We start from the raw sequence: 10992 nt of genomic DNA, 5'->3' as shown, positions 1-10992 counted from the left end.
GATGGAGTTGCTGTCTGCTGGAACGACTCAGTCCAGGGGCCAATTTATAGTGGCAAAATCCTGTGTTGGGCTGGTCCGACCGATAAACAAAGTAAATAAATGAGCCAAATCGATTCAGCACCCGAGATAATGTGCTGGATTAATGTGGAAATATTATATTACTTCTTAACAAGAGGATTTACATACTTTTTGGAAGTATATAGAGTCTTATAGGACCATCCCACTTACATGTGTTATTAGAAATTTAATATATTTCTTTAGTACACATAAACAAAGTATTTCTGTTCCTGTAGAGCCAATGGTGCTAATGGTGAGTCATGTTAATAGACAGTCAAATGAACAGGTTCTTTTTAGACTAACTTAAAAAAAAATTTTTAAATTAGTTTCAGGTGTACAAAACAACATAGTGATTAGACATTTATGTACTTAAAAAGTAATAACCCCAATAATAGACTAACTTTTTAAAGTAATAAAAATCATGTGTACTTAGGTACAAAACCCCACAGGATATAAAGTGAAAAATAAATGCCATCTTCCTACTACTACTAACTCGCTAGTACTTCTTCCCTAACAATAAACAGTGTTATACATTTGTTGGTTATTCTTCCAATATTTTTTATGTGTTACACAAGCAGGACCACATTTGCTTATTTTCTTGCAATTCGCTCTGTTCCCTTTACAACATATCATAGACTTCTTTCCATATCAGAACATACAGACATACCTCATTAAAAATAATTGTGCAATGTTCTTTCCTATGAATTTCATAATTGAACAACTTTTATATTAATGGACAATATTTGCTGTTCAATCAATGCTTGAATTATCATCCTGTAAATAACATCTTTGCACACTGGTGTGACTTATCTGTAGGATACATTTCTTGAAGTTAAATTTGGCAAAAAAAAAGAATGTACATTTGAATTTTAGGTAGATATTGCCAAACTACCCACTCAAAATAATATAGGAGAAGGTCTGTTATTTTATTTGGTATTTTGCTATTGAAAAAAAATTATCTTCTAATAGATGTTATTTTTTCTGCTCCTCATTATTTCTGGAAACTATTCATGTCTTTTGCAGAATGATTTCTTCCCCATGTAGTTGGTCTTTATTATTTTTTCCAATTTTATTGAGATATAATTGACAAATACAATTATATATATTTAAAGTATACAACATGATGATTTGATATACATATACATTGTGAAATGATTACCACAATCAAGTTAATTAGTACATCATATCCATCACCTTTCATAGTTACCATTCCTAGTAACATTGTTGACTCAAGAATGGACCCATGACTTGAGTTGTTCCGATGCCCAAAACTCAGATGGGAGCCACCAGGAAGAGCCATTCTTTTTTTACTGGACTGAAACCTGGGAGGATGTAGGCATGTTGCTGAGTGACACACTGCTTCTTTGTGGTGTAATAGTATGGAAGAGAGTAAAGCTGGGAGACAGAGGAAGATGGTGCCTCTAGATCAAGTTTAGATGAAAGAAAAATCTACCTCTGGATTTTTCAGTTGTGTGAGTTAATGATTTTCCCTCTTTTGCTCAATATGGTTTGAGTTGAGTTTTTGGTCACTTGCTACTTAAAAGAGTCCTGTGGGATATATATATCTTTCTCCAGCTCTAATACACTATGAATTTTAAGTAATATTAATAATTCCCTTTTATTGATCACCTTTTATTTGCTAGGTACTGAACTAGATGCATGCGTGATCTCAAGCCTCATGACTATTCTCAAAAGACATTATTAGCCTTTTACTTCACAAAGGATGTCGAAGAATTCGAGAGACTCTTGTCAAGTCTAGACAGCTGTTAAGCAGTGGCGATTCATATTTCACTCTTCCCGATTCCAAAACCCGCCTTTTATCGTTTCTGCCACTATTTACCAAGTATTTGAAAATAGAAGCTGGAGGACGTGCAGCACACGAGGACATGTGCTATGAATTATTATTTCAGTGTTTTATGTAATATGATGCTTTATACGTATATGTCAAAATTTTTTTATACATTTAAGGATCTTCAGATCCCTAAGATCTATTTATTTTCTCCAAGCACTGTGCAGCTATGTCTGAAATATAGTAGCCTGTCTAGTGAATCATGAAGTTGGGTAGGCCTGACAGAACCAAATGTCTTACTGTTTCCAGATTAAGTTAATATTAAGAAAGTAATTCATGTGATCTGACCAAGAACAATTTTTCTTAGGAAAACTTTTGCTTAGTAGAGTAAGATTATCACTGTGTTGGACACTGATTGCTTACACTTAATGTCATTTAGAGCAAATATTAGTTGAAGCATGATTTTTAAAAAAAGACAAAAATCTAGACATATGTGAAAGAAGGTACATGGGCTCTTTTACTTAAACTTTTATTCCTAAGTAACAACTACTTAGCTACCATTTCTTCATGAGTGTGGTAGTAAATATCTCCTGTTCACTCTGAATTCGCTTCTTTGGTAAGAATTGTAAGGGACAGTGCTTTGTTCTATACAGCTGCTTAATGTGCTTTCAAAGCTGCTCATGTTAACCTTCTGTGTTTCACCTTTTAGGGTGTCTGTTGGTGTTAACGGTCCTTTTGTCTGAGAGGCATGGAACTCTAGATCAGGAAGGAGTGCCCGTCGTCACCCAGGCTCGTATTTCCCAAAGTGTTTTCTATTATATACTCCTTCTTCAGGACGTTAATAAATATCAGGATTTAATTTTTTTGTTGTTTCAAAGCCTAAAATGATATCATTAGAACTTGTCGTAGCTCGGTTCTTTGACTCGGCCTTTCATTATGTGGTTTTATTCTTGGGCAAGCTCTCCTTTTGGACAAAAAAGGCTGCCAGTAGCTTTCAGGGCTACTTTCTTCTCAAGTACGAATCCAGTGGAAAAGAATGAGCAACTTTATCCCAGCATTCTCAGCAAGTCTTGAGCTTCACTCTCACTTTACATTTTTAGATCATATGCTTCCTCTCCCCCCAATCAATCACTATCATTTGGAGGGTGGAGGGGTACTATACTTTTGTCTCGCCTGGGTCACGTGTCATGCTTAGTGCCAGAGGGTGGGAGTCAACCCCACAGGATCTACATGGACTGAGAGAGGAGAAGAGTGGATTCCCAAATGCATTCCGGAGGAAGTTGCTGGAAATAGGTTGAATAGATGCTGGGTGCTCAAAAAGAGCAACTGCTGATTTCATGTGCACCTTGACTCTCGAAGATAGTGAATAGAGAATGCAAGGTTTCCCACACACAGGTATCAATGGAACTCCCCTCACCCTGCCCCCAAGAATTTTGCAAAATACAAGTTGTGAAATCCTAATTCTACAACAACTGCCTTATTTGGAGAGCTACTCCAAATGATGGAGAAACTGAGGCTCAGAGATTCAATGACTTGCCTGAGGTCTCATGGATATTTATTTTATTAGACAAAAGGCAGTCACCGCATTGAGAGCTCTGATGGCCTACCCACAAAAACTGGAGTTTTCTATTCAGGCGTCTTTCTGCTTTTCCCCACAGACTCCCTTGTTTTAAAAAGCAAAAATCCCTGAGGAGACTTCAGGGATTCTGCACATTCACAAGTGCATGGGAATGTTTGCCCTAAATCTGGACTTTTTTTGTTTTTATGACTATTGTCAGGAAACGTGCTCTCTTTGGCCCCTATCCTCCATCCCGGCCTGTTTCTTGTTTTAATCCGTAGAGTCTTAACTGCCTATACCCTGGAGCCAAGTTTGTGTTTATGTTGTGCCAGAAATGAATGATATGACATCAGACTCATCACTGTTCTCTCTCTAAGCCACAGTTTCCCTCATTTTTTAAAAAATAAAGAGGGGGTGGAGGCTAGGTGTTGTCTAAGGTCCCGTTTAGCTCTGCCATTCTGGTCTAACTGTGTCTCCCTGGATTCCGATCCCATAGGTGCCCTGGGTTTGGAGCCCCAGGTGTGCCAAACCTACTTATTTGGGATTTGATCTCTACCCTGCCCTTCCATCTAGATCCCTTGAAATTTTTGTTGTTGTTGTTCTGCGATGTACTTTTATATTCTTTTTATTAACTTCAAAATTGTAAAAGCAGCACTGCTCCTTGTTCAGAGTTAAATGATAGTGAAACACAATAAAAGCAGTTTTATTTCATTTAGCGCACTCCCTACCCCCAGTCACAGTTTCCTCCCTAGTAACAACTTGGTATACAGATCTCCACATACGTATGGTCTACTAGTATTTTTCTTCTTCTGTCTTTTCCCTGTTGTTTCTTTGGGTTCTTTTATTTCTGATTAGCTCAGTTCTTTGACCTCCCATCTTGCCTTACCCAGTGGTATATTTGTAACCTCCAAGTTGCTGCCTTCTTATCTGGTTTTAGCCCAGTGGTTTGTTTGACCATCATTACTCTAGGCAAATCATCTCTCCAGGCTTTTTAGCTTTAACTTGAGTGCCAGCTTCCAAAAGTTACCTGTTCCCACCTTGCTCCTGCTACTGTTCCCTGACTTTCCAGAATAGCCCAGCACAGGAAATAAAAGTGTCTCTAGAGTCAGGCTCCTGGCTTCAAGTCATAGCTCCATCACTTATTGGTCATGTGACCTTGGGCAAAATACTTCACTTCTCCATACCTCAATTTCCTCCTCTGTAAGAAAGGGAAGGTATTAAAAATGATCTCGTGGATCTTGTTAATGTTAAGGGTGGTTTTACCTGTAATACTTTCTCAATCTCATCATAATGTCCAACTCTAGTTCAGGTTCTGATACATTTTGGGTCTTTAAAACTGTCAATTCTTTTTGCACCGCATTTCACATTTAGCAAATTGAATAATCCATATTGGCAGATGCAAAAGCAACAATGAGGTCTGAAGAGGTTGAAATAGTACTTAATTAAGCAGCTAGTAAGTGACAGAGCCAGTATTCAAACTCTGATACTTTTGGCTCCAAATCTGTGCTTCTCACTACTCTCAGCAGTGTTAACCCATCTTATTTATTGGGGCCTTTGATAATCTCCTAACGCTTTCATCCTCTAACTTAGAATCTGATTGGTTCTTTCTTTCTGGTATCTTAATGGTTTTCCTCTTCCAAACCTACCTTCTTCTGCTAGATATTCAAGTAAGAAGGTCTTGCCAATCTCCCAGGCAGGACTAGGTATAGTATTAAATCTAGAGTTTATTCTAATTTCAGATTCTTTGTTTTTCAAGGCAGAATGGTTAGTGGAAAGAGTATTGACTTTGGAGCTAAATGAATTTGGTTTGAATGTTGGTTCTTTCCTTTAGTTGTTGCAGGGCCTTGGCCAACTCAATTGCCTTGAGCCTCAGTTTCTTTATTTGTAAAGTGGTGATGGTAATATTAATAATAGTTGCATTACAGGATAACTGTGACACTGGAGATAAAATATAGTAAATTCTTGGGTATAGTAGACATTTAATAAGTCATTGTTATTATTAGTAGTAGTCACTTTAACTTGCAAGAGACCAAGCTGTTCCAGTCCCTACAGAGACTTGATATTATTTGGGTGGTAATTTTTTTTTAAAAATTTTTATAAGATTTTGTTTTTGCTAAATGCTCTGGAGGATAACAGTTTTTCAGCGTCTTTTATGTGTTTGGAATTAAGGAGAGAATTTAAGGAAGATTACATGAAGGTGGGAGAAAGCAAGGTGGGGATTAGACCGCATGCTCCCTTGAGAGTGGTTATAGCTTGTTTCAAAGGTATATTAACCTAGATGCACAGAAATAATGGACAGGGCTTGCTTAAGGGAACAATAAATGTTTTATTAAAGAAGTTATGTGCCTGGGGTGTGATTACCCACCATGACCTGCCCAGTTAGGAACTTATGATCCGATCACCCTGTGAGGTTACTTTCTACTGAATTTGGGAGCTGATCTATGAGTATACTGTCCTTTAGTTATGTTTGGGAGGGGACGGGAAGAAAGTAGCCTAGTGAGAAAGGCACCCATTTTGGATTTAGATAGACCTTGATTCAGATCTGAGCTGTGGCAATGACCAGTTGTGCCAATGGACAGGTTCTTTAATTATTTTGAGCTTTAACCTCTTCGTCTGAAAAATAGAAAATATGATACCAATCCCATAGAGGCTCTTGAGGCTTAACAAAATGCATCTGTAAAGCATGGCAGTGATTTTACAAATATTTATTCTCTAAGACATTACTCATAACGTCCCAATATTTGTTATATGTGTCATTTTATTCCTCTTTGTGCTCTCAGTATTTAGCACTGCCATCACACAGTAGGGAATAAAATATTTGTTGAACTTAAATAGGCCCTGGAGTTGAACAGTACACACACTTTATAGCCAAAGTTTTTGTTTTGGCTTTTGTGTTTTTAAGAAATTGATATTTATTTTCCGTGCACCTTATTTCTGTTTTCTGTTTAAAGAGTCTATGAAAGAAAAGCTTAAGGCCGCTCAGTGTTGCTCCTACTCGTCCAATGGCCTGAGCAGTGGGAGCTGCAGCCCCGTCTTCAGCAGCAGGCTGAGGACTCCAGTCTTCAGTAGGGAACTGCGGGGCAGGCAGAGAGGGCGCCCGCACCCCTTCAGACTAGCCTGTGACTTCTGGCTGAACAGCAGTAAACTGGAGCAGCCCATTCACCCTGAATTCCTCCTTGGTCATGGCCTTTTCCAGCAGCAACCTGCTCTTTCTTTTCAATCTCTTCAGGATCCTGAAGACATAGAGATCAGGCATGGCCTCCCACGGGTGTTCACAAGGGATGGCACCACGCATGCGCAGAACTTCCCAGCCCCGTGTCCATCGTACCAGACCCACTGAGCGAGTTCCCTTGTTGCATAGGATGGCCATGTCCACATAGTGCAGAGGAGAGTCTGTGTCACGCACTGGTAGGCAGGTTAACATAAGAAGCCTCTGTGAGAGGCTGGCGGTCAGCCCTGGGATCGGTGACCACCAGCTGATGTGGCTCCCAGAAGGCCGCCCGGATCCGGTTAGTGCAGGTTACGGAGGTGAAGTCCAGCAATAGTGCCTCCAGTGACAGCAGCAAACTTCACCAGCGCTCGCTGGCCAGTATTTCTGCAGGATATGACACTAACACCAGCCGGGTTTTCAATGGTAACATTGACACAGCCACCAGCAGGAGCTTCTCCCAGGGACCCTTCAGATTTGTGCTCCAGATGCCATCACCTGTCCTTTGTAGATGTACTGTTCCATTTGGAAGTCAGGGTTGGTGCCACCTAAGTGGGTTCCTGCAGCAAGGAATTTGAGGACATCTTCCTCTTTCATCTGTAGGACATTCAGGGCTCTGGACATTGAGTTTCCCTGTAAGTTATTATGGGAACCCAGGACAATGCCCTATGAACCCCTCTCAGGGTAGTGCAGAGTGATACACCCAGTTTGAGTGTTAGTATGCTCACTCTTCTGTGGCTGGAAATCCTGAAAAATGAAATGTTAAGGGAGGTATTATGCTGAATGAAACACCCAGGCTTAGGAACTAGTGTGTATAAGACCTCAGATTTCTTTCTGGCTCTCAGTCTGAGAGTCATGATTGTTTCCCTTGCGTCACGCTCCACATGTGGCTTTTCATCTTACATTCTGGCTTTGCTCCAGGAGATGACACACCGCCTTGTGCCAGGAACCTGGGAAAAGGTCACACCCAGAGGCACCAGGCTGGGAAGAGCTCACTTAACAGTGTGGGTGCCTAACTGCATTCCTTAGTGCTCTACTTCTGTGGGGTAAAAGCAAGAGGGAAAAATCCCAAAGGGGCCTAACATTTAGATTTTGGCCTCATAGTATAACCAGAAGGTTTTTTGCTCTGACTTACTATAAGCAGAAGTGAGTGAGTATCTGTCATTTCCCCACCAAATAAAAGATAGAATTTATGATGAATGATTTTTAAATAGAGTGATCTGGACATATTCTTTCCAGCCTAGTGAGACCCATCCCAACCTTTTATAGACAGTTTCTTTTAAAGACAGCACGAGAAACCTCAGTGTGCTCTGAAGGTTTTTGTAAATGGATGTTAGCCCAGCCTTTTTAAAAGTGGGTTTATATGTCATATAATTGCCCAGCTTGACAAACCTCTTCCAGACTGCTTAAGCAAGGACAGAAGAGGTGAGGGTTCCCTTCTGCTACAAATCCTGATTTTGGCTTTTTTTTTTGGTTGTCGTCGTTTCATCTTTTTCCATGTCATACCTGAATTTCTTGAAGTTTCTACCTTTTTTAATGTGTTTTTTCCTTCATCTACATAGATTATGTCTACTGAGGTTGATAGTCACCTCAATCCAATTCAAAGCACTCTAGCAAACGTTTGCTGAGCACCTATTCTATACAAAGCATGCTGGAGCTGTTTTCTAAAGCTTCAACATAGAGACTTTAGAGCTATAGCATCCAATATGTTATTCATTATCTGCATGTGGCTGTTTAAATTTAAGTTAATTAAAATTAAATAAAGATTTTGTTTCCTCAGTTGCAGTAGCCATATTTCAAGTGCTCTATAGCCACACGTGGCTAACTGCTACTGTACTAACTCAGATATAGAAAGTTTCCACCACGGTGCAAAGTTCTATGAGACAGTGCTGTTATAGCGATTCAATTATTTAGAACTATAACTCAGCACTAGTCTTTCATTTATAAGATAGTCAAAAACTCATGTCTTTCAACGAGAACTTGTGTTTATTTATTATTTGTTTCAGGTATACAAAACAATGTAATAGTTAGGAGAACTTTTTTTTTTAGCAATTTAAATAGCATTTATTGAACTTTACTGTTAGGTACTATGGGAAATATAAGGGCAATACCATATGTTTCTTGTCCTCAAGGAATTTGAAATATATTGAAAAACTGGCACATAACACAACTAATGAGATTGCAAGGAAGGATATACAAAGTAATGCCATAGAGGCATAGTCAAGGTACAGTGAACTCGTTCGAGAAGGGATTTATTTCTACTCTGCATCACGAAGGTGGCATGTAGAGAGGAAAGAACAACAGGAAGACAGAAAGTCATTTTAGATGCCAAGAGAATAACATGAGTAAAGGCATGGAATAGGGAAAGTATCTCAGTGTAAGGCAAGTAATAAATAATAGCTTAGAGATTAAGAGCATAGATTCTGGGGGGGCAAACTGCTTGGATTAAAAAACCTGGCTTTGCCTCTTATTAACAAGTAAATTCATCTTTCTAAGTCTCAGTTTGTCTATCTGTAAAATGGAGCTTTTAATAGTAGCTACCTAACAGGGTATCTGTGAGGATTAAATGAGATGATGTATTTAGAGACTTAGCACAATGCCTGGCTCATAGCAGGTCAGTAAGGGAGGACCTGGGGGAAAAGGAGATTGCAAATAACAGGGTCTCCAAATAGTGGCTGAATTTAGTGGCTGAAATAAGATAGCAAATAATTTCTCTCTCAGTTAAAAATCTGGAGGTAGGCAATCCAGAACTGGTACAGTGGCTCTGTTCCACAAAGTTTTCAGGGACCCAATGTCTTCTACATTTCTGCTTCACCATCCCTTGTCGTCGTGGTTCAGGATGGAACTTCCATCATCACATTCAGGTCCCAATCAGCAGGATGAGGTATACTTTGTTTATTTGTCTCTTAAGGTTCCCCCAAAAGTTGCCACCCGGCATTTCTCTTGCATCCCACTGAATGTAGTTACATGGCCACATCTCGCTCCAGGAGAAACATCATCTTTTGTACTGGGTGGCCTTGTTTCCAGCTAAAATTTTTTATTATTAATAGAAGAGGTGGGAAATGGATATTGGAGGAAAGTAGCAGTCTCTGTTACAAAGAGAAACAACACTGAAGCCAGGTTACAGAGGTCTTTGATGCAGTCGAAGGGGTGTGTACTTTATTGCTTGAGCTGCGTGGAACTCTTGATACTCTCCTTGTAGGGAGTTAATACAGTCGGAGGCTATTCGTGGTAATGGACTCTGACACGGTGCCTCAAAGCAGCAATACTCATCCCAGCAATACTCAGAGGTTTGCATGAAGAGTGACTTTCAATTAAAAAGATTTTTTTCCTTTTAATCATCCAACATTCTTTTCCACTCTCTTTTTTCTTTAAGGAAAGGAAAAGGTAACCTGCAGGGAGGAAATGTGAGATGGCAGCCCTTCCACCTGGCAGTTGTCCTTTAGACTTCCTCCATTGTGTCATTGGCCCTCTTCATAGAGAGAGACTGGAAATCAGTTCTTCCAATGGGGTGGGTAATGCCGTCCAGAGGGAATTGGTATCTTATCAAGACAGTGTGCTGTTTAAGTACTTGGGGTTTCCCTCAGGTACCATGGTCGATGGTGTACCCTGCTGGATTCTAAGCAGCGTGAGGACAGAGTTCAGGTCTTACTCGAGTCTATATCCTCAGCAGTTAACACAGTGCCTTGTGCAAGGCTTGCCTAAGGTTATCAGATATCTGAATAAATGCTGAGCATATGAATGCTGCCTAGATTGCGTTGGCTTTAAAGCAGCTGTAGTAGAGCGTAAATCCTCATGCTGTTGATTATCGCTGAGTTTGTGGTGAAAGCATTTCAGGCCAAGGCTAAGAGAAAGACTAGTGTAAGCTGAGGACATAGTTCTGTCTACCTGGAATACCGTTCTCCTCAGAGTACACTGGATAGGAAAACAATGGGATCTGGTCAAACAATTTGTTGTAAATCTTGAAGGCTGCCCTCTCTTTTCTTACTTTGTTATCTAGGCACTGGTTTTATTAAGACGATAAAAAAATATACTGAATTTGCGTGTTTATAAAATATATCCCGAGGTAAGCCCCCTCCGACAAGATTTTTAAATCAACAAATGTTTACTGAGTATGTGTGAAGCATTATGGTAGGGACATGAAGAATAAAACTGAATAACTGAAAGAATCAATCCTTGCTTTCAGGGAATTTACAATCAACAAACATTGTGCTCTGTGGTAGGAATCTAAATCCGTTTGACTAGGCTCCTACCCACAAGGGGCTTACAATATGGTATGAAAAACAGACAAACAGATAATTACGTGGACTGTGATCTAGTGCTTGAACCTTTCTCAGGGCCAAATGTATGTATTTTGGTGAAAAAATTTGAAGAAATTGT

The 10992-nt window shown here is 39.7% G+C and overlaps 1 pseudogene; it reads right to left on the bottom strand.

Annotated features, from left to right (window-relative positions):
• Positions 1-1771: 1771 nt before the first annotated feature.
• Positions 1772-7236, bottom strand: LOC109447015 (small ribosomal subunit protein uS2B pseudogene; annotated as a pseudogene).
• Between the last annotated feature and the right edge of the window lie 3756 nt (positions 7237-10992).

Source organism: Rhinolophus sinicus, chromosome 14 (assembly GCF_057876585.1).
Source record: "Rhinolophus sinicus isolate RSI-liver-muscle chromosome 14, RSI-T2T, whole genome shotgun sequence".
Classification (NCBI taxonomy): Eukaryota; Metazoa; Chordata; class Mammalia; order Chiroptera; family Rhinolophidae; genus Rhinolophus; species Rhinolophus sinicus.
Note: the sequence above shows the minus strand (reverse complement) of the source record. Positions and strands in the feature narration are given on the sequence as shown.